This window comes from Hakea prostrata, unplaced genomic scaffold (assembly GCF_041222555.1).
Source record: "Hakea prostrata isolate BN-2017 unplaced genomic scaffold, UWA_Hpros_2 contig_12, whole genome shotgun sequence".
NCBI lineage: Eukaryota > Viridiplantae > Streptophyta > Magnoliopsida > Proteales > Proteaceae > Hakea > Hakea prostrata.
In genome coordinates this window covers 111-23,754 of record NW_028291131.1, presented here as the reverse complement: position 1 = coordinate 23,754, position 23,644 = coordinate 111, and the positions used below count along the sequence as shown (strand labels likewise).

At 40.0% G+C, this 23,644-nt stretch overlaps 1 pseudogene; it reads left to right on the top strand.

Moving 5' to 3' along the window:
- The first annotated feature begins 3,420 nt into the window (after positions 1 to 3,420).
- Positions 3,421 to 6,088, top strand: LOC148999362 (uncharacterized; annotated as a pseudogene).
- The last annotated feature ends 17,556 nt before the right edge of the window (positions 6,089 to 23,644 follow it).

Here is a 23,644-nt window from a genome sequence, read left to right as displayed (position 1 = left end):
CACAACGCTCGAGGAAAAGTGACCACCGCATTAAATGTGATATGACATTTAATGAAGCACGCAGAGATTATCATCTGACGACGAACCCAGTTAAAAACCAAGCCCTCGGGATTGACCGAACGCTTGGTCTGGGGGGCTCGTGATAAGGAGGGATTATGATCAGACCGGGTTCATACCTGGTCCGACCCTCGACCCTGGTCGAGACGGAAAGAACCGATTCGCTCCCGAGCAAACCGGATTCAGAAGATGGCTTGCTGAAGAAGAAAGCTTATTCGGCTGCAAGCGTGCCCTAATCCTACTTATGGATTAGGGTAATCACCCTCATGATGGCAGACTCGAATTGACGGCTGCAGATAATCATTATCGAAGGGATAAACATCGTAACCTAAAGGTTATCTCAGGAGTCCTCTACTAGCCCAAACTAGTAGAAGTCTATTGCTCAACGGATCTCACTGATAAGATCCAACGACTACCCGAAGAAGGCTCAAGTGCATCCAACGAAAGAGATTAGAAGGTACACTCTATATAAACCTCACTACCATACAAGGTGGAAAAATCGGAAAAAGAATACTATTCTGAGACTCAGGTTCAGATACATACTGATAGACCTAAACTATCAACGATCTGCTATCTAGATCACCTTTCCTAGTTCTTCATTCCTTAGCTCTGCGCTTCTAGCAGAGCCGTTTGTGATTAAGTTCATCAACTGACTTAGCCTTCGGAGGTGGACTCCCGACCCCAGCGGTCGGGCCACATCTGACGCTTTCGTTTTGCAGGACATCACGTGGAGATCCAAGGGCTGAGCAGATTTTGGACGCATCAGAAAGAATTCAAATGTAAAGAATGATGAATGAAAAGAATTCAAATGAGAGGATGAAATGATATGGAAAGAATTCAAATGAGACAATTAGGGAAAGGATGAGAAATCATCCTTATCACGCCTAATACTCCCCCTCAAGTTGGAGTGAATGTCAAGAACTCCCAACTTGCCTCTATGACTGAGAAATAAATCTTTTCCAAGGGCCTTGGTGAAAATGTCAACAACTTGAGCAGCACTAGTGGTGGAGGTGGGTTGAATAAGACCATGTCGAACCTGATCACGAACCACATGACAATCAATCTCAATGTGCTTGGTGCACTCGTGAAAGACTAGATTTTCAGCAATATGTAAAGCAGCTTGATTGTTACAAAATTATGGTATCAGCCTAACATTCGATTCTACATCTTCATCAGCCACGTCTTCTTCTTCCTCATCTTCCACCTCTTCTTCAATGGCTGCCAATACTACGTCTTCAATGGATTCCTCTCATACGGCTCACTCTTTTGCTACAAATGTGATCCCTTCAGCTGTTGCACCATCTTTCACCACAGATCAGTACCATAAACTTCTATCTCTGTTAGAATCTGGTAACATCCCACCATTGGCAAATGCTGTAGGTAAAGTATCTTCTCTATGGGTTATTGATTCGGGTGCCAGTCTTCATATGGTTTCCGACTTATCTTTATTTCATTCAGATAGTATTGTTCCCCACACCCGATCTATTCGCCTTCCAAATGGTGGTTTTGCTCCCGTTACACATATTGGGAATTGCAGCCCCATACCCACTTTACCTCTCACGAACGTATTACATGTTCCTTCTTTTGGTTTTAATTTATTATCTGTTACCCAACTTACCCAACAACTTCATTGTTTCATAACTTTCTATCCTAATCATTGTGTGATACAGGACCTACGCACGAAGGAGAGGATTGGGCTAGGCAAGGCATACAATGGACTTTATTATTTGGAGTTGGATTATCCCGTCGCTGTTGTTGTTTTACTTGCCAAAGACCTTTGGCATTCTTGTTTAGGCCATCCATCTTTAAATGTTTCTAGTTATATTGTACATTTGGATCCTAGTATTTCTTTTTCTAAAGATTGTGTTTGCTCCATTTGTCCTTTAGCTAAGCAAACTCGACTTCCTCTTCCATCTAGTACAATTTCTACCACCTCTTGCTTTGATTGATACATTGTGACATATGGGGACCTTACTTTGTTCCCTCAATTTGTGGTGCAAAATATTTTTTAACTATTGTGGAAGATTTTTCACGATACACCTGGGTGTTTTTGTTAAATCATAAATCTGATGTTTGGTCCTGATTAAGGGAATTTTTTGCTATGATCAAAACCCAATTTGGATACCAAATTAAACAAATCTGAACTGATAATGGTCGTGAGTTTTTTAATCACCATTCAAATGTAAGGAATGATGAATGGAAAGAATTCAAATGAAAGGATGAAATGATATGGAAAGAATTCAAATGAGACAATTAGGGAAAGGATGAGAAATCATCCTTATCACGCCTAATAAACGAAGTAAGGTCCCCTTATGTCACAATGTATCAATTCAAAGCAAAAGGTGGTAGAAATTGTACAAGATGAATGGAAGGAATTCAAATGAGAGGATGAAATGATATGGAAAGAATTCAAATGGGACAATTAGGGAAAGGATGAGAAATCATCCTTATCATGCCTAATAAATTAGGATATTGATGAAATGGAAGGATGAGATGGTATGGAATGAATTCAAATATAAAGAATGATGAATGGAAGGAATTCAAATGAGAGGATGAAATTATATGGAAAGAATTCAAATGAGACAATTAGGGAAAGGATAAAAAATCATCCTTATCACGCCTAATAAAATGTGTTATTGGTGACTCTTTTATAGTGCTACTTAGCCACTAATTTCAATATTTTTTTTAGTGCAAGGTCACATCAATTCGGCAAGAATACTATTATCAATAGAGTAATTTATACTCTTCAATAGCTTAAGATTTCTTACATGGTTTCTACGTTTGCGTTCCAAAATTTTAATTCTCATGGCTCTTCAGAGTATTCTAGTTTTTATTTTGTTTTATGCTGGAAGCTTACTGATGATTTTAGGAGGGAATAATGAGACATATCGATTTGCTTTGTTGGAGTTCAAGAAACAAATTGATCTTGATCCATATGGAGCACTAAGTTCTTGGAATGATTCAATCAAATTTTGCAACTGGGATGGGGTCACATGCGGCCACTGTCATCACCAACGGGTTGTTAGCCTGAATTTACAAGGCAAGGGCTTGGGAGGTAAGATATCTCCTTCATAGGAAATCTTTCTTTCCTTCGTTTCCTCAACATTGGGAATAATAGCTTGGATGGTGAAATCCCCCAAGAGATTGGTCATCTAATTCGACTACAAGATATTGTTTTGATGAACAACATCAGAACTTCCTCCCAGCTTGGCCAACTGCACTCATCTAAGAGAAATTCACTTATTCAATAACAATTTTGTGGGGATGATTCTGAGTGAAGTCTTTACCTCTTTGTCAAGCTAGAGCTAATTTCTATGAATGTTAATGGCTTGATAGGAACCATACCTAGCTTCTTTTGGAAACATGTCATCAGTTCGTGTTATCTCCTTGGGTTATAATGGACTACAAGGGAGCATTCCAGAATCCCTTGGCCAACTAACAAACTTATACTTTCTTGCACTTCATGTAAACAACTTCAGTGGTACGTTCCCCATCTCAATATATAATCTCTCATCTCTTGAAATGATTTCTATTGTACAAAACCAATTGCATGGGAGTCTTCCCCAAGACATAGGCCTCTCTCTTCCAAATCTTATAAACCTAGACATGGGACTAAACCTTTTCTCAGGGAGTATTCCAAATTCCATTTCCAATATTTCTACACTTGAAACAATTGATCTAGGTGACTGCAGTTTCATTGGCCCTATCCCTAACAACTTTGGTGATCTTCAAAATCTTCAACATTTGAGTATACCTGGAAATCAATGTGGAACAAGGGAAGGTGGTGATTTAGATATTTTAAATTCTTTGGTCAATTCTACACATCTTGAGCTTTTGGAACTAGGAGGTAATGATTTTAGGGGTCCAATTCCCAACTTTAAAGTGAATCTCTCGTCACAACTCTCAATACTCGGATTAGGAAAGAATCAGATATCTGGAACTATTCCTATGGGGATGGAGAATCTTATCTACTTAATTGGATTGGAGATGAAGGAGAACTTTCTCAAAGGTAATATTCCATCTACTATTGGGAAACTTTCAAACCTTCAAAGACTATACTTGGATGGAAATAGACTCTCAGGACAGATACCTTCTTCCATAGGCAACCTCACTCATTTGTATGATCTCCATTTAGATTCCAATAGCTTGAATGGAAATATCCCTTTTAGCATTGGAAATTGTCAACGACTCCAATATTCAACCCTTCATGTAAACAACCTCCAAGGTCCAATACCTAAACAACTATTTCTCATTTCCTCCCTATCGATTGGCCTTGACTTATCTTATGATTCTCTTGTCGGCTCCCTACCAATTGAAATTGGTAACATCAAGAGTCTTTCTGCAATGGTTATCTCAAACAACAAACTATCTAAAGAAATCCCCTCCTCCATTGGAGATTGTCATAGTTTGAAACATCTTTATATGGGGAATAATTTTCTTGAGGGAACCATTCCTCAATCGTTGACTCTTTTGAAGGGACTTAGAGAGTAGGATCTCTCAAACAACAATTTAACCGGGCCAATCCCAAATGATATAGCAAAACTTGTGGCATTGCAGAGTTTAAATTTATCGTTAAATAATCTTGAGGGAGAGGTACCAATAAAAGGAATCTTTGGAAATGCAAGTGCAATTGCTGTGTATGGAAATGACAGGCTTTGTGGGGGAATTGCAGAGTTACACCTATCTGCATGCAAAAACCATGGATCTACAAATAAAAAAAGATCCAATCTTTCTAGAGTAGTTTTGATAGTAGCTGGTGTGGTTCTTGGTTTTCTTTTGATATTCTCCTTTCTTACACTCTATTGGATAAGAAGATCAAAAAGCAAACCTCCATCTGCACCATCAAGTGGTTATCAATTCTTAAATCTTTCTTACAAGGAGTTCTTTCAAGCTACTAGAGGATTTTCTTCAACTAATCTCATAGGTTCTGGTGGATTTGGCTCTGTATATAAAGGGATTATCAACCAAGGTGAAACTACTGTTGCAATCAAGGTACTCAACCTTCAAAACTCAAAATCATACAAGAGCTTTACAGCTGAATGTAATTCTCTAAGAAACATTCGGCAGCGAAATCTTGTCCACATTTTAACTTGTTGTTCAAGTCTTGATTCAAAAGGAAAAGATTTCAAGGCCCTTGTTTATGAGTTCATGGCTAATGGAAGTCTAGATGAATGGCTGCATCCGGCAGTAGAGGAACACTATCGATCAAGAAATTTAAATATTCTTGAAAGATTGAACATTGCAATTGATGTTGCTTTTGCATTGGATTACCTTCATTACCACTCCTATATCACAATTGTTCATTGTGATCTAAAGCCAAGCAATATTCTATTTGACCATGATATGGTTGCGCATGTTAGTGATTTTGGTTTGGCGAAGATACTTTTAGATCACAAAGACAATTCATCTCAGGATCAAACTAGTACGATTGGATTAAAAGGATCTATTGGCTATGTTGCACCAGGTAATAAATCTATGTTTTATTTGAACCAATCCAATTTGATAAAATAGCTAATTTGGGTAATGTGATCACAATATCTATACCCATTAGTGATCACAATTTCTATATCCAAACTATAGTTTTTGTGTGTTATATATGAAATCTCTAATTGCCATACTAATAGCAAGAGATTTGTAATTTCAGAATATGGCATGGGTGGAAGGGCAACTACATCAGTGGATGTGTATAGCTATGGTATTCTTTTACTAGAAATGTTCACAGGAAAAAGGCCAATAGATCAAATTTATTGGTGACTTGAACCTCCATGACTTTGCAAAGGCAGCTTTACCTGCATGCATGATGCAAATTTTGGATCCCACATTCTTAGGCAAGGGAGAACATAGACAAGAAATCGAAGAGGGTGTTGTTAACGAAATTGAAGGCCCTAGTCATATGACAGAGAAATTGCATGATTGTGTGTCTTCAATAATTGAGATTGCATTATGGTGCTCCATGGAGTTGCCCAGAGAACGTATGCAAATGAATGATGTTGTGAAGGAACTACATGTAATCAAGAATATTTTTTCATGAAGCATGACTCAATCAATTCAGAAGAACTATACCTAACTAGAAGGTGAATATGATTTTTATTTTTATTTTTATTTTTTATGTTAGGAGTAATATAACTATATAAGTAGAAGTCTAGAACTGACTATTCTATGGTCATGCACGATATATGTGGATTTCTATGAGCAAGTTCAAGGTCAATAATAAAAGGAGAAATTTTAAGTAATTGGTGGAGTCTTCTGCAAATGGCGACGATAACCAATTGTTAAAGAATTCTAATTGTCTTTTGGTGAGTTTCTTTCATAGAAACAATTAAACTAAAATGAGTATTTATGTCTCTCCAGTTAGCTTCTACTTTCATTGGAATAAACATCCCAAGTTTCTTGTGATTTACATATTCTTTTGATTACTATTATTACTAATTTCCTGTATTTTATTATGGGATTGTACTCGGTTCTTGATTTAACTGGTTCATCAATCTGGTTTTGCTGTAAGGAATCCATAGATTCTTGCTCAGGTATTGAATTAGTTATAAGAAGAGAGGTCTTGGAGAAGAATCTATTAGAATATTAATTAAATATTTCACCTAAGATGGGATTCATTGATTGTGTTACACTTTAATTTGGTTTCTTTATTAGTCTGATATAGATAATATATGGTCACTAAAACTCTTATTGGACTAGCTAGTGTGGGCTAATAGAGACCGTTAGATCTTGATGAACGATCTAACGGGTTTGCCTATATAAAGGATGCTAGGTCCCTCCCATAAACCCTAATTAGTATTACATTATTCTCCACGTTCGTCAGAGAGGTTATTCCATCAAGCTAGTGAATAGGAAGGAGTCTAGAGGAGAAGACCTAACATTAAGTTGATCATAGAATCAACTTCCACCTCAAGTTCGTTCCAAGTGGGAGACTAAAGAAGAGATTCCGCTTCGCTTCGTCTCCAATGGATCCTAAAAAAGGTATGTTCATCATCATTTTTTATTATTATCGTACTAAGGAGTTTTTAATTGATTTATGCGATCTTGGATAGGAATATTCTTACATGTGGTATTAGAGCCTATATAGAATCAATTAGGGACCCATAGGAATGTTGAATGATGAATTTAGGGTTCTAGAATGGAACTTGGAAAGTTTTTCTCCTGATTTTTTCATCGAAACCATAGGGGCTTTAGTTAATAACTTTTTTTTTTCTCCCCAAAACAGATCTTGAAAATCCAAAACTACCATTGCGTAGATCTCAAGAAAATGAAGAGATCGATATATTATGGGTCATCACCAGACATGCCGCCAATCGCTGCCGGAATCCGGCAATGGTTTTCTGATTTTTTTGAAATTTTCAATTAATAGTAACGTTGACGTGGCAGGTGACCGGGTCAACGAGTCGGGTGACTGACCCATGACCTGTTTGAATGACCCGAATCTGAACCTGTCGGGTCAAATGGGTCGACCCGGTTGGCCAGTCAACGGTCTGACCAAATGGGTCTGTGTCGGGTGAACCGCTTTACTATCTGGACCATTTTTTGACTCAACTTGTTTATTACTTAGCAAGTCGACCTGCCAGTTTCACGAGTCAACTCGCTGGGTCCAGATAACGGTCGAATTTCAATTTCAATTTGATTTCAGTTCGATTCCACTGAATATGATTCTGTTTATGATTTGGACCGTTTTTTTTGTTGGCCGAACCGGTTTAAAATTTTATTTTTCCAAAATACTATATTTTTAGTATTTTTTATTTCTAACCAAACCGTATGGAATTTTGAAGCATTCTCTTGGGGTTTTATGTTTTGGAGCCGTTCAAACGCAATGGAACCATTTTCAAGACCCAATTCTACTCCTACATGTGTGAAATATGATACATCATGTTTTGGTTAAGCCGATAATTTGAAATGCTACATGTTTAATATTTTTTAATTATGGCTAAACCGTAAGGAATTTTTGAAGAGTTCTCTTAGGACTTATGCTTTGGACCATTCTAGACACAATGAAACCATTTTCAAGACCAAATTCCACTTATATATATACATGAAAAATGATATGACATGTTTATGCTGTGTGTGTAACTTCACCGTTTGGTGAAATTTTTAATATGATTATTTTATTTTATCATATGGCTTTGTATGTGAGCATGTTTTATATTATATTATACAATTGTAAGATGTATTCATACATGCCTTATAAAAATTTTTGATTACCTTTTAGTAATCCTGAAATCTTTTTCAAACATTGTATTAGCATGTGTTGTAATTTTATCGGCACTCCAACATTTTCCATTAGGTTTAAAATTACAACTGATATTATGTTGTGGGTAATATAAAGTGTATCATAATATGAGAAAGTTACATGGGTTTGATTGTGGGTGACTACTAAAGTGGCACTCATGGTCATGAGATGTCTCTTGGTGTCAATGTGTCTTTATACACCCTAAGATGGTAATTGTGTATTGGCATTAAGAAGGGTGATACATACAACATTTGGTTAAGAATTGACTAATCTAAGAACTTTATACACCCAAAGGTGGTAAATTTTTGAAAGCTGGCCGCTGATGTGTAAGGGAGTATCATAACTGTATGTTATGAATTCTGCCCAAAGGTGTTTTCATGATGATATATGTGTAATTTTTCTAATAATGCATTTATAAGTTAGATGTATTATCCACATTGTGATAATAAAGTGAAGGAGTATCACAACTGTATGTCATGAATTCTGCCCAAATGTGTTTTCATGATTATATATGTGTGCTCTTTCTAGTTATGTATTTATAAGTTATATATTAATATGCTAATAAAGTGAGGAAGTATCACAACTGTATGTCATGAATTCTGCCCAAAGATGTTTTCATGATGATATATGTGTACTTTTTATAATTATGTACTTATAAGTTACATATAATGTGCTAATAAAGTGATGAATTATTACAAATGTTAGTCATCTTTTCTGTCTACAACAATATGATTGTTATTGAGATTCTTATAAAGTCAAACTTCAAGAAATTGTAAATGATGTGTTGTTTACTATGAAAATAGTAGATAATCAGACATTCTTAGTTATTGAAAACTGATGGATATGACTCATAAGAGTATAGAAGACAGAAGTTGATTTACACCGAAGAAGTGAAAAATAATTATGCCTATTTACTGCCCATTAAGAAGTACATCAAGGAACACTTGAAGAGTTGTTTACTCACTGAATACACTGTTTTAAAATTGTTAGGTGTAGTAGCACAAAAATACAGAGTCTCATCGATCTAGTATTGAAATAAATATATTTTTGTAAGAGTTATTTATCATAAGGTGTGATGGTTTTGGAGGAGTTAGGGGTTATTTCATTATGATGATTGTTTTTCAAGATAAAACTCAAGACTCCTAATGTTTCTTTTCATTACCCCTGCTATTATCTCAATGCCCTTTGCATTCTTCACTAAGTTTGGAAACTTAAAGACCAAACTTTTTTCAAGAAAAAGCTTTGTTCTTATGAGCATCAATACTCATAAAAATGTTCAGGGTAAGGATAAAGAGAGTCCGGTCAGACTAACAATTTGGGACCTATGAAAACTTTCTTATTAAAGGGAGATGACCATTATTTTATTTTACTTTTTTTTGTAAGTATAAGTTGCATTGAAAATAAAGTCTGGTTAGCTAAGTGTAAAAATAAAAGTTATGATTCTTTAGTTCTTGTTTGAAGATCCGATTTTCTCTTGTCCCATTCGTTCCTGGTATCTAGATAGTGGTCCTTATTCAGCCACCTTGCATATAAATTATTATTTCATCATTTTTATTGATGATCACTCTTAATATGGTTTTCGTACTCAATTAAAAAAGAGTTTGAATCTCTGAGATCTTCAAGATTTTTTAGACTGAAGTTGAGAAATTGTTAGATCTGACCGGGGATGAAAGTATTATGGTTGATATGAGGATGTTGGACAGCTTAAGGGCCGATTTGCCAAATACTTTAAAGATTCAAATATAGTTGGTTAGTTCACTATGCTTGATAGTCTCGAGCAAAATAGTGTAACCAAAAGGCTTAATCACACCCTTATGGACATAGTGAGGAGTATGGTAGAAAAACTATTTTAATCATATATCTTTCCAAATATGTTCCTTTGACTCCCTTTTCCATTGCAGATTATTCATAAATCTAACTTGAACCATCTTAGTGGTTGAGTTGTTTTGCAAATCTAAGGTTCTATAATCCAGTATTGTAGAAATTAGAACCTAAAAATTTTTCATTGCTAATTTGTTTCTTAACCAAATCTTGTTTTTACCATCTTTGTCGAGACACCAGAATTGTGGATTCTTAGTTTTCTAGAGTTTGATATAGCCAAGAAGGGTAGCTTGTTCCCAGACTATTTGATGACTTTAACATTGGCATTAGGGTTGACCCAGTTATTAGAAAGTTGTCATTAATCTTTAATTAGATTTGTGATTGGGTGCAACAAGAGATATGATATAGATAATGAGACTTAACAATTTTTGGGAAGTTTATTATGTTTTCCCAAAGGCTATAAACATATTTGTTGTTAGTGGGTGTATAAGGCCAATAAGAATTCTTGAGGAAAGATTGCAAGGTTTAAAACCAGACTGGCAGCTAAAGTATTTACTCAGAAAGAGGAAGTTGACTAATGAAATTTTCTCACCTATCTCTTCTAAGGACTCTTTCAGAGTTATACCAGATGGATGTGAAGTGTTTGCAAAATAAAATAACCGCAAGCACACCGTATCGTGTAGCTAACGGGTCGATCTCAAGGAGATATGTCACCTAGAATTCATCTTCTTAATGGTAATGCAAGAGTGGAATGATTCAAATTTGTTAACTAATTAATTAAACAAACGAGCGATCCTAATCCATGCATCTAATGCAATCGAATTAATAAGACAAAAAATAAAGCAAACATAAAAATGCAAACAATATAAATAAAAAGGAAGTGATCCAAGTGTCAGCTCTGGATTGAGGGAAGGGGAGTATAATTATAATAACTTTGACCATGGACCCTTTGCCGTAGCTTACAGTCCACCGATCAGGGGAAATGATATTAAAGCGGAAAAAAACAAATGCAAAAAGTAAATAACAAGCAATAAAAGGAAAAAGGGAAACCTTAACTAAAGAGAGGCACGACTGTAGGCATCTTAGATCAAGGACCAAGGGGAAGGGAGAACAATAAATAAATGTTGAAAGTAAATCCTAAATTAAGAATACAGAGGGGTAGATAAAAGCGGGAATGGAGGGGGGGGGGAGAGAAGATTATTGAAGAATGTTATTTACATGTGATGCGTCCAAAATCTGCTCAGCCCTTAGATCTCCTTATGATGACCTGCAAAACGAAAGCGTCAGATGTGGCCCGACCGCGGGGGTCGGGAGTCCACCTCCGAAGGCTAAGTCAGTTGATGAACTTAATCACAAACGGCTCTACTAGAAGCACAAAGCTAAGGAATGAAGAACTGAGAAAAGTGATCTAGATCGTAAGCCTCTGATAGTTTACGTCTATCAGTGTGTATGTGGATCTGAGTCCTCCTCACCTCGTAGGCAAGTAAGGTTTATATAGAGTGTACCTTCGAATCTCCTTCGTTGGATGCACTCGAGCCTTCTTCGGGTAGTCGTTGGATCTTAACAGTTAGATCCGTTGAGCGATAGACTTCTACTAGTTTGATCTTGTAGAGGACTCCTGAGATAACCTCCAGGTTATTTGATGATTATCCCTTCAATGATGATAAGTGACAGCCGCCAATTTGTGCCTGTCGTCATTAGGGTAATTAGCCTAATCCATAAGTCGGATTAGTGCGTGCTTGTAGCTGATTTAGTTTTCTTCCTCAGCAAGCTATCTTCTGGATCTGGTTCACTCGGAAGCGAGTCGATATCCTCCGTCTCAACGGGGGTCGAGGGTCAAACCGAGTATGAACCCGGTTCGATCATATTTCCTCCATATCACGAGCCCCCCAGACCAAGCACTCGGTCGATCCCGAGGGCTTGGTTTTTAACTGGGTTCTTCGTCAGGCAATAGTCTATGCGTATCCCACTAAATGTCATATCACATTTAATACAGTGGTCACTTTTCCTCGAGCGTTGTGAGGGCAATGCCACGCGTCTCTTTGCAGTCGATCTATTGTGGCTCACGTAACCCAAACGACGGTTTTCGAACGCCTGTTTTGGATTCGTGAGTTCAAACTTTCAAAACGTCTTCTAATCTCGACCGTTGATGCTGAATCAATCTCGATCATTCAGATCCCCGAACACTCATGCGGGTGTTTTAAAAGCGGTTCGTTGTCTTCATAGGTTTCATTCTTCTTGTCTAGAATTTGAACCTTCGTCGTGCCTTCGCGCCTTCTCGCTCTTGAGCCTTTGCTTCACTGAATCAGTAAGTTTACTGGTCCTTTTGCAAAGTTTTAAAATTCCTGTCTCCAGTCTTTTTTTTTTTATACCTTACTAAAACTAGTAATGGCGGATAATAGGGTTTCTCTGGTACCCAGTGTCAGTAATAGTAGTGGTAACGAAGCTTTTTCTTCCCTTCCTTCCGAACAGTCGGATAATGATAACAAAACCCTAACTGTCCTCTAGCGCGAATTTGCTGAAGTTTCCCAAAAAGGTTTAGAAAGAAAAGCCGAAACTTCTTCCGCCCCTCCTGAGTCTGGATCTTCCAAGACTCCTAGGGTGACTATCGAGTCTTCTAGGCAGTCGGAACAAATCTCCAGGTCTAATGGCGGACCTGGCTCTGTCCCCTCCGTTTTCAAGGAGGAAACGCTTCTTTCAGCAATCCAGGATTTTGATTTTCCTTCTTCTTATCATATTAGGGCTCCCCATTCTGATGAGAGGGTTGATTCGACCCTTCCGAGCGAGTTTTCCCTGTACATAGATGCACTGGAAAGCGGGGTTCGCTTTCCTTTTTCCAATCCTTTGTTTTCAGCCATTCTGAATCATTGAGACATTTGCCCTGGAATGCTCCTTCCCAATAGCTGGCGTCTGATCGTCGGCTTCTTGGGTTTGTGTTTTGAACTTGGCGTTATGCCATCTCTTTCTCTTTTTGTGCACTATCATATTCTTTCTATCTCCCATCCTCCCGGCTGGGTTTTTCTTTCCAAACGCAATAAGGCTGAACTTGATTGGAGGGGCAGCATTCTTGCAAAAGGAACTTGCCCTTCCAACCACAAAAGATGGTGCGAACGATACTTTTTCTGTCAGGCGCCTCAATCAGATCTCAACTTCCTGACCGTCTGGAAGCAGTGTACTTCCTATTCTGAAAGTAATCGGGGCCTTCCCTTATCCAAAAAAGATGAGGCGGCCGTCAAGAAGATCAAATCAATTCCATGGTATCAGGAGATACATGGACTTGAGGTGGAGTATAACTCCATCCTTCAGTACTGGGGCTTGGCTCATTGTGAGCTTCTAACCACCATCCTATAATTTTACTGAAGTGATACGTCTTTTCATAATTCTGACTCTTGTTCTTCTTTGTAGTGCCTCCAAGAATGAACCATGAGAACCTGCGAGTGAAGGCCGCTAGGGCCGTTGTGACAGCTGAGCAACAGTCGCCCAGAGCCTTAACCACTGATCAAGAAGCTTCTGTTCCCTCTCCCGACCCTTCTTACAGGGGTATCAGGAACATCAAACCTATGGCTGATGCTTCAGGTAAAAGGAGAAACCGATGGTGGAGAGGTCAAATGTCTCCTCTTCCGCTCGAACCAAAAGGAAGCATGATATAGTTGATGCTTCCTCCCATAAAAAATCAAAAAATTCCGAGGATTGTGAGGAGGTCTTCACCCCTCAGTGGACCCTGAAGCTAACCGATAGGGTGACACAAGACCTTGAGAAAGCCTGCGAATGGAGCTCCCTCAGTCTTATACCTTATAATGGTCGGGAATTTGAAGCCCTGGACGATGATGCCCTTGTTAGTCAGTCCACAAGGTACCGGTCTTCCTGTTTGTTCATTTTTTCATAATCTCTTATGACTTCTTCTGATAATCTCTTTTTTCCCAGGAATGGTGTGTTGAGCTTTTATCAGCACATGGAAGAATTGAGCCGGGTTGGCCGCAATAGCTCCTTGCTGCAGACCTGTGAAGAGAATTGGCAAAGGCCAATTCTGAGATAGACCGGTTGACGGCAGCTGCCAAGGAGCTGCAGAGAAAGCATGACGAGGAAATGAACTCCCTAAAGGAGGCCCTCGACTCTTCAACGGCTTGCGCTGTTGCTGCCGAGCACGAGGCTAAGAAGCAAAAAGCAGCTGCCACATTGTTCGGTGACAGACTTGAGTTTAAGTGTGCAGAGAATGAAGAATACTTAAAGTTGGCGATTCCTAGCTAGCCCGAGCATATCAAGCCAGAGCTTCGAAAGGATTGTGTTCGGAAGTACCTGAACAGCGTACCTTTCTCCAAACTGCTGGGTTCCTTCAACATCCAAGCTTACAGTTTGGGGCAAAATGACGTTTGGGAAAAAATTCTTGAATCCATCCCTTCCTTCGATACAACTCCCTTTCGTGAGGTGTGCCACAAAGAGGTCTTCGGGAAGTTAGACATGGATCTCCCTGACTGGGCTCGGGAAGAGGATGATCCTTTTCCAGCTGACCCAAAATATGAGGAATATCTTGCTGATGAACCGCCACTCCAAGAGGAAAAGTCACAGGCCGAGTCACAGGCTGCTGCTGAAGAGGACTCTGACAACGACAATCTTGAGGAAGGCTCATCTTAGGATCCTGAGAAAAGCTCTCCTGTACAGGGCTCCTCGGGCAACAATAAGGAAGAGGCTTAGGGAGTTATCTTTTTTTTTTTTTTTTTTTTAAAGATTGACCTCCTTGTTAATGAATAGATACTTCTTCCATGTTTGCCTTAATACTTCCTCGTCTCCTATCGAAAGCTTGTCTTGAATATCAAAATATAAATGATAAAACTTATCACTTAACTTCACATTCCTCGACGAATGATAATCTTGTAAAGATACCCTGAAGAGATGGTTTGGAAAGATGCCTTTTCCTTTATTCTTCCTTACTCCTTCATTTATTGCAAAGTCTACACGTTTCCCTTCTGCTACCTGCGAAGTCCAAACGTTTTCTTGCTTTGGTATACCATTCACTGTTTCCAAGGAATTGGTAACACATCCATTATCCCAATGGTGGTGCGACGGTTGGAGGTATTCTCGTATTAGGTGCTCATTTCCACGTGGCCTCCTTTTGACAGTTGATCTTGCTTGTTGAAGATTTCAAAGCGTTTTTTCGATCTGGGCCATTGGTTGCCTTTGGCTCTCAACCGTTGTCTTAATACCTGAGGCTATTTAAAGCCTTCGTGGGTACTCTCCTTCTATCCTGCTATCTGCAAGTTAGATTTGCAAAATCGACATTCCGTCCTCCTGCTTGCTTCTGTATTCCTCGTACTCCAACAATAACTCTATCAGCTTCTGAACAAGTGAGCTTTTTGCTATCACCAATCTTTTCCCCTTCCCCCTGAGTAAACTTCACAGTAGTAATACTTGGGGTTTATTTAATGGGTATTCTGAGTAATGCATATCTGACAGAGAACTAAGGTTTTCCTTCGTTTCTTGTGTTGTTGGTTTTTTGTACTGATACGGCTTTTTCTGTGTACACAGTGGCTCCCAGAATCGATCCAAACTTTATCAGAGCAAAATCTTGTAAGAGAATCGTTCCAACGGCGGTGGTTGGGGCCAGTGAGGTGGTTTCATCTGGTGAATCCTCTAAACGTAAGGCGACTGCTGTTGGTGAATCTTCAAGTCAGATTCCCATAGCTTCTACTGATGTAACCCCTACGTCTCCTCTGCCTGAAGTGATCGGCCGTTCTTCCCAGAAAGATCTTGATCACTCCATTGTTGATGGCGCTGCTGATGCCCCTGCTGCAGAGACCGTTCATGCATCCCCGAATGAGACTCTTCGGGCATCTGAGGCAACTATGTTGGCATCTGATGAAGGTGCGGTCCCAGCAGGTGGTGCTTCTATTTCCAACTCTAGAGCTTGTTTGGCATCCTCTGCCTCTCGTTTGGAGCCGGAGGATTTTGCCACTAGGAAGCGTCGTCGGTTGGCAAGTGATGCAGCTCATCCTTCTCTTGATGTAGCTCATCCTTCTCATCCTTGGCCTGAATTAGTGTTAAACGAGTTTGACAAAGCGTTAGAATGGTGCATTGCTACTCAAATGACTTCTGAGAGCGCAATTCTTTCCAAACTTCCAGACGAGGTCTTTATGAAGTCAATGGTGATGTAAGTCTTTCTTCATTATCTTTCGATTCTGAATGTTGCTTTTCTGCTCCTGTTTAACTCAGAAGTTGTTTGCAGGAGTCTTACCGGTAACTTCCACAACCAAGTGGAAGCAGCCTTTAGGCTCAGTAAGCTTAGCAATGAAGTTTCTAGGCTTCGGGAAATCTCTGAAGCTAAAGACGCTGAGATTGCTCGCCTTAGAAATTAGCTTGGGAGGTTGCAGGAGAAAAGAATTCGGTGATCAATCGTCTCCGGTCAGACTTGGATGATGCCAGGGAGAAGATTCGGCAACTGGAGCGAGGAGTTGGAAAGTCAGGAGCCATAGGATCTGAAGCGTTACCTTAAAGGCAAGTTGTCATTCCTTTGCCCGAATCCCTTCCAACCGACGTTCGCAGAGCCTGCATCTTCAAGTATTTACACAGTAAGCCCTTTTTTGATATACTGAATGCTTATAACTTGCAGGCGTACCGGGACGGTGAGAACGAAGTATGGGAATCGATATTAAGGAAAAATCCTCATTTTGATACGACTCCCTACAATGTTGTTTGCCATCCTGAAATGTTTACCAACCTGGGTCTTCCTTCTCCTAACTGGACCAAAAATAAGACTGATCCTCTGCCTTCTGATCCTGATGTTATGCATTACCTGGAAGATTCTCCTGTTTATTCTCCCCTGGAAGGATTCAATTATGAAGAGCTCGCCTTGAATGCAAGTTTGGTCGAGGACCATACTTCTTCTGGACAAGCTGGACAAAGAGTATGAAATTGCAAAGGATTTTATACATACTGAAATGCTTTTTGTAGTTCTCATTTCTCCTCTTCTTTTTCTTGAATCCATACCGATGCTTGACTCACGTGTTTGTTCTAGCAAAGTTGTACTGATCTTGTATGACTTCTTAATTATCACCGATGATGACTTTCTTTTCTGACCGAAGATTGTATTCAACTCTTGTAATCTCATATTTGATGTAAAGATTGGCCTCTTTCGGTCTTTTGAAGAAATAAGAAATTAACTTCATCCTGAACTTTGCTAGTCACTTGAATCGCTATTGCACTAGGTCTTAGTTGTTTAGAACAATGCCTTTACTTAAAAATTTCTGGAGAAATTCAATAAGTCTTTGAAGGAACTCACTCGGGTTTTAAGCCGATGCCTTTACTTAACGATTTCCGGAGAAATACAATAAGTCCTGAAGGAACTCACTCGAGTTTTAAACCAATGCCTTTACTTAAGGATTTCCGGAGAAATACAATAAGTCTTGAAGGAACTCACTCGGGTTTTAAGCCGATGCCTTTACTTAAGGATTTCCAGAGAAATACAATAAGTCTTGAATGAACTCACTCGGGTTTTAAACCGATGCCTTATAATCGGATCTTGTTCTTGAATGTGTTGTATGATGCCCCCCAATCAAAAGATAATTTGTTGAAAGCCAATAATTGCATTGATTGAGTTGAAAATGTTTACATCATGAAAAAAATTGAAATCATCATCAAGGATAAAAAAATTTTGAGATGCCTGGCATTCCACGAATGATCCAACTCTTTTTGAGTGTTGATGTTCTTCGGCCTGTAAGCTCCTGAACCGACTGGTTTTACAACCATATAAGGTCCTTCCCAGGAAGGGTCCAATTTTCTTTGGTGGCGTGGGTCTGAAGCTAAGGTTTTTCTCAACACCAAATCTCCGGCTAAGTACCGACGATTCTTTACTTGGGTATTATAATGCGACGCTATCCTTCTTTGATAATGTTGAGTTCGTGCTATTGCCTTTGCCCGAACTTCGTCCAACAAATCAAGACTATCAAGCAGTCCTTGCTCGTTCGCTTTTTCCTCGAACTCTTGATCCCGTAATGTCCCCGCCATTATCTCCATAGGTGCCAGTGCTTCGGACCCATATGCTAACCTGAATGGAGTTTCTCCTGTGGGTGTTCGAACCGTAGTTCTATAAGCCCACAGTACATTATGAAGTTCTTCGACCCATAAAGCCTTGTCAGCTTCAAGTCATCTCTTTATCCCTTCCAGCAGCATTTGGTTAGTAACTTCTACCTGTCCATTGCTCTAGGGGTATGCCACTGAGGACATACGATGCTCGATCATATAAGTTCCACAAAATTGCTCAAATTGTGGACAGTCGAACTGAGTACCATGGTCAATGACGATAATCTTTGGAATCCCAAAGCGATACATGATTGACTCAAGCACGAATTTCTCCACTTTTTTCTCAGTGATTGTTGCCAGGGCACTGGCTTCAACCCATTTTGTGAAGTAATCAATTGCTACTGTCAGATATTCCCGTCCGCCTGATGCCTTTGTGAACTTGCCCATGATATCAATTTCCCACATCGCAAAGGGGATGGGATCTAGAAGTCATGGTTTCCGCTGGGCACTTTGTTACCGTAGCATGAATTTGACAATTGCTACATCGACGCACATACTCCATAGCAGCCTCTTGGATCTTAGGCCAATATAAACCAAGTCTTAGAATTTTGTGTGCTAGGGCTGGTCCTCCCCATGTGAGCCCCACAAATTCCTTCATGAACTTCAGCCAAAGCTGATTTTGCTCCTTCGGGACCTATACATCTCATAAGGGGTCCAGAATAAGATCTTTTGTATAGTCTTCCATTCTGAATGACAAATCTTGTTGATCGTATCTTGATCAATCTTGCCTCTTTCGGATCCTCAGGTAGTTTGTCATCTCTCAGATATTCGATTATCGGATCCATCCAGCAACGCTCTGCTTCAAATATAAGAAATTTCTTTCTCATGATAACTTGGAAATGTTATCTCTTCAATGTAGACCAAAGGCTCTAGATTTTTTTCTTTGGCATTGGCTAATCGGGATAGCTCATCTGCCACTGTATTTTCAATCCTCGGAATCTGAGATATCTTCAAATTCCGGAATTGCTTTTGAAATGCCTGCACAATCTCTTGATATTTCTACAAGCGAGGTTTTTTAATACCATACTCCCCCTGGACTTGGTTGACTATAAGTTGAGAGTCACTATAAATAGTAACATCTGCAATGGACAATGCTTTCGACAACCGAAGTCCAGCTATCAGAGCTTCATATTCTGCTTCGTTATTACTAGCTTCGAATGCAAATCTCAAAGCATATCGAATAATAAATCCTGCTGGACTTTTCAATAGAATTCCAGCTCCTGCTCCATCCTTATTACTCGAGCCATCCACATATACCTCCCAAATGGTTGGTATAATGGGATCTTCAATAGTGGTCTCCACTGGTGTAGTAGTTTCTACTATAAAATCAGCTAATGCCTGAGCCTTGATTGTCGTTTTGGGCTTAAAGCTCACTTGGAACTCATTGAGTTCGACCGACCAGGCCACCATCCTTCCAGACAAATCAGGTTTATTAAGAACTTTACTAAGAGGGAAAGTTGTAAATACCTCTATTGGATGAGCCTGAAAGTATGGCTGTAGCTTCCTGGCGGCCATCATGAGAGCCAGAGCTTGCTTCTCAATCTGCGAATATCGTGTCTCCACATCAAGTAATACGTGACTCACATAGTAAATTGGCCACTGTTTCTTATCTTTCTCACGAACAAGTACTGCACTGACCGCTGAAAGGGACGCCGCTAGATATAGCTGTAAGATTTCCCCCTTCTCTAGTCGGGACAAAAGTGGTGGTTGTCCCAGTGCCTCCTTTAACTCTTCGAAATCTTTCTAGCATTCTTCAATCCATTTTGCTTCCTTGCTGCCCCTCAAATCTTTGAGTGCCTTGAAGAATGGTAAACACTTCTCTCGAGACTTGGAGATGAAACGATTCAAAGCGGCAATTCTCCCTGTTAAACACTGCACATCACGAACAATTTTGGGAGCCTCCATGTCAATCAGAGCTTGTATTTTGGCAGGATTAGCCTCAATACCCCTCTGTGACACCATGAAGCCCAAAAATTTGCCTGAAGAAACTCCAAAGGCGCACTTTTCTGGATTCAGCTTCATTTGATACTTTCGCAGTACTGAGAATACCTTAGTTAAATCTGCAATATGATTTGCTCTTGTAAAGCTCTTTACTAGCATGTTGTCAACATAAGCTTCAACATTCTTCCCAATTAAGTCCTTGAAAATCTTGTTGACGGCCCTCTAATATGTAGCTCCTGCATTTTTCAGGCCAAATGGCATGACTTTGTAATAGTAGCTTTCACGATCAGTCATGAAAGCCGTGAACTTCTCGTCTTCCTTATTCATAAGGGTCTGATTATACCCTGAGTAGGCATCCATGAAACTTAGAGTTTCATATCTTGCAGTCGCATCTATCAAGAGATCAATCCGAGGTAACGGATAGCAATCTTTAGGGCAAGCCTTGTTGAGGTCTGTGTAGTCTGTACACATCCTCCACTTCCCATTTGCCTTCTTGACCATTACCATGTTGGCTAACCAAGTTGGGAATTCAATTGGTTCTATGAAACCAGAATTCTTCAGTTTTTCAACTTCGCCCCGAACGGCTTCGTATTTTTCAGTGGAGAAATTTCTCCTTTTCTGGATCATTGGTTTCACCTTCGGATCTATCCAGAGTTTGTGCTCTGCGACAGCCCGATCAATTCCTGGCATGTCTTCGGCAGACCATGCGAATACGTCATTATTCTGTTGAAGAAAAAACTTCAACTCTTCCTTAAATTCCTCCAGCTGTTCAGACCCGATAAGTAATCTTTTTCTCATTCTCGGTACACAGTTGGATTTGTTCCAGCTTTTCCACTGGCTTGGGCCTTTGCATTTCTGCTTCTTCCCGATCATCTCGAATTTCTATAGGTAGGGCAGTCACCTTCTTCAGGCCTTCCTTGTCTTTTAAATAGGCAACGTAACATTGCCTAGAGATCCTCTGGTCAGAGGAAACTTGACCAATTCCCATGTCAGTCGGGAATTTTATCTTCAGGTGTTTCGTCGAAACAATAGCACCTATCTTGGATAAAGATGGTCGCCCGAGGATAACATTATAAGCTAGCAGTTCCCAAACCACCAAAAAATTGATTCGGATGGTCGTCTCCTTGGGAAAACTTCCAATAGATAAGTCCAACTGGACAGATCCTTCCGCTACTGCAGATGATCCTGCAAAGCCATATAAATGCGTGGATGAAGGCTCCATCAAGTCCTCATCCACCCTCAGCTTTTGATACACTTCATAAGAAATTAGGTCAACTGCAAACCCTGTATCAACTAAAACTCTATGCACTTCTCGGCGGGCAGTCTCTACCTTGATGACTATGGCATCATCATGAGGTAGACAAACGCCTCTTTCATCCTCCTCGCCAAAGGTGATAGAATCTTCACCGTTTGGCTTCTTCCGCTTCTGCGTCTCTCCGGTTCCGACAAATTTAGATTTTGTCTTTAAACTCCAGAGTGATTCGGGTTCTGGACCTCCGAAAATTGTAAGGATTGGTGATCGAGTAGCATCAATCACCTCCTTGCCTTTCGTAGACTTCGGAGCCTCCTTTGATCGTTCTGAACTAACCAAACGATCCCTTTTAGGGGCAGCCCTGCGTGTATCACGTGGCTCCTCCCTTCTTCTGCTAACAAAAATGGACAAATGTCCCTGAGATATTAATCTCTCAATATCTGCTTTTAGATGACGACAGTCATTTGTATAATGACCATAGTCCTTGTGGAATCGGCAATATTTTTCTCGATCCTGCTGCTCTCCAGGCTTCAAAGGAATTTTAGGTGGCCACTTCAAAATATTTCACCTTTTGATGATATTTAGAATGTCAGCCCAAGGAGCATTCAATGGAGTATACTCACTTTTACCGGGAGACCTTTGCCGCCAAGCCTGAGGTTTTCCAACCCAATCGCGAACATTCTTCTTTGGCTTCTGCTTTTGCTCAAGAGCCTTCTGTTCCTTAGTGGAGGCTTTATTGTCTCCCTGGAGTGCATCTAGGATCTCCATGACTTTAGCCTGGCTTCGGCATCTCTGTACCAACTCAGCATAAGTTATAGGCATATCCTGTAGTAATAGCTCCAGGAGTTTTCGGTTAGTGAGTCCAGTGAATAGAGCAGTTTTAGCTACTTACTCATCCAAATTCTCTATCTCCATCGTTACTTTGTTGAATCTTTTCAGAAACTCTTTGATTGATTCGCTCTTTCCTTGTCTGATGGTAAACAAGGTTTCTTCTGTTTTCTTGACCTGGATTCCACTGTGGAATCGCCCTATGAATTTGCGCGCCAACTCATCAAAATTTATGATCCTTCTAGATGGGAGGTTCGAAAACCACTTTTGTACTGCTCCGGTTAAGGATGAACCAAAAACCCTGCAGAGAATTTCATCAGAATTACCTGCAACTGCCATGGTCTGTTGATAATAACCGATGTGGGCCGTAGGATCTCCGAAGCCATCGAATGTAGAAAAGGTAGGCAAACGGAAGTTGTGGGGAAACTGATATCCTGCAATTGGCTCGGCAAAGGGGGTCTTTCGAATAACTGAATAAATATCCTCAGTTATCCTTCCCTTAGCCAACTGCCCTAATTTTTGATTGATGTTAACCAATTCCTGACCAATCTGAGTCGGGTGATCTTCAGCAATATGATCACGACCTCGAAAAACATGATCATCACGAGCTATTTGATCATCACAAACGGCCCTTCCATCATGAACATTCCGCTCATCGCGAACTGCTCGATCATCACGAGCGGTTCGTCTAACAGTTGGCGAGTGAGTCCTCACCCCTGTATGCAACCTTGTATTTGAATCGGTTGTACTTTCCTGTGTTCTGTCGAACTGATCGTCCTGCCTAGGTTGATCGTCCATCCTCCTAGGCCCTCGGTCACCTTCACAAAAGTTTTGACCGATATTCCGATCATCAGCCAATCTTTGATCACGTGGCAATGCACGCCTCCCTGAATCGCGATGATCAGGTTCTTGTGGTAATACCACTCGTCTGGTGAGCATGCGAAGTGCTTGACTCACCTCCAAGAGTTGAATTTTTTACCTGATCCAATTGATCTTGGAATGTCTCCGGAGGACCATGTCCTCCCTGACCACCATCTACCTCAAGAGGTGGTAAACTTCTCTGAGGAATATCTGGATTATTCCCTCCAAGAATTTGAACACCGGTATCGCATTGTGCAGCAGCTCCTGCCGATCTAGTCACCATGGCTTTATAAGTCTTTCCCATAGACGGCGCCAAATGATGCGTCCAACATCTGCTCAGCCCTTAGATCTCCTTATGATGACCTGCAAAACGAAAGCATCAGATGTGGTGTCACATCCTCCCAGCCGGTACCCTAACTAGCATACCCGAGAGTGTGATCCACGGCCCTAAAGATCAAGTTTAGGAACGATCATATCCATTTCGCACAATAACATAATCAAAAGCAAGAACAAATCATAATGTTCAAGTAATTTATAATAAAATCAAGAAATGATCTCGGAAGGATCACTATAGAATA